The sequence below is a fragment of the Propithecus coquereli genome, unplaced genomic scaffold (genome assembly GCF_000956105.1).
Source record: "Propithecus coquereli isolate 6110/MARCELLA unplaced genomic scaffold, Pcoq_1.0 Scaffold29, whole genome shotgun sequence".
Lineage (NCBI taxonomy): Eukaryota > Metazoa > Chordata > Mammalia > Primates > Indriidae > Propithecus > Propithecus coquereli.
The window spans coordinates 5,674,270-5,675,222 of NW_012148507.1; the positions used below are offsets into that span (position 1 = coordinate 5,674,270).

Consider the following 953-nt stretch of genomic DNA (forward strand, 5'->3'; position numbering starts at 1 on the left):
TTTTTTTACCTATAAAGCTCACCTCAAAATCACTTATGTCACTCTCTTCTATCTCATCATCTTCCACAAATTCTCTTTTTCCCACATCCTAAAATGAAATAAAACTGTTAGGTTCAAAACACATAATGAAGATTCAGTTTAGACACTGAAACCTTTAATCTTTGATAAATAAGTGCATAAATAACATAATCAGAACCAGAGTCTACTTACTAGGCTACCAAAATTAAGTTGTTCCTAAATTTAGTATTTCTGAATTAAAAACATTTTAGGACTATCAGACAATTTTTGTTCATAATTTAAATCATTAGTGGTAAAACATCCTCATTTTAATTGGTTAAAATCTATAAACAAGAAAAGCTTTACAGTTTGTCACCTTGCAGAAAAAATTTTAGAATGCCAATAAATAAGACTAAAATTGTTAATTTATAAATGATTTGTTAGGCAAGCCTGTAAGAACAAAGCAGCCAGTGCTAAATGAAGATTAATGTCATTATAGAAAAAAGATGACAAATTATTTTTGGTTAGGGAACTGGAGGTGACATTCTGTAAATTACATAAAAATATCTATAGGTTTCTCTATAGGTTTGTTTGAGAAAACAAAGAAGACGTACTTCTTCTTCATCATCTTCATCATCTTTTTCCTCAGCATCTGAAGAGTCACTTTCTGCCTCCTGTTGTTCCAGGGCCTTGTCAAAGGCATGAATGGGGAAGTTGTAGATGTCGCCATACTGAAGAACATAAACACAGACTGGCTTTAACTACATTTGGATATGACATTTGAAATGCCACTGTCTGGCAAGCATATTCTTTTTTCCTCAATGATTAAATGAGAATACTTATTTGATGACTAATATTTCTACATGATTTTCAAGCCTAGAGCCAGCAGTATCCAAAAAACTCACTGACATTTAAATAATCAGTGGTTCCTATCAAATAGGAAACATCTATGGAGG

General features: G+C 31.7%; 1 protein-coding gene across 2 annotated transcripts in view; it reads left to right on the forward strand.

Moving 5' to 3' along the window:
* Positions 1-953, forward strand: part of TTI2 (TELO2 interacting protein 2) — a 61,973-nt gene that overhangs the window by 21,931 nt on the left and 39,089 nt on the right. The gene's annotated exons all lie outside the window — the stretch shown is intronic.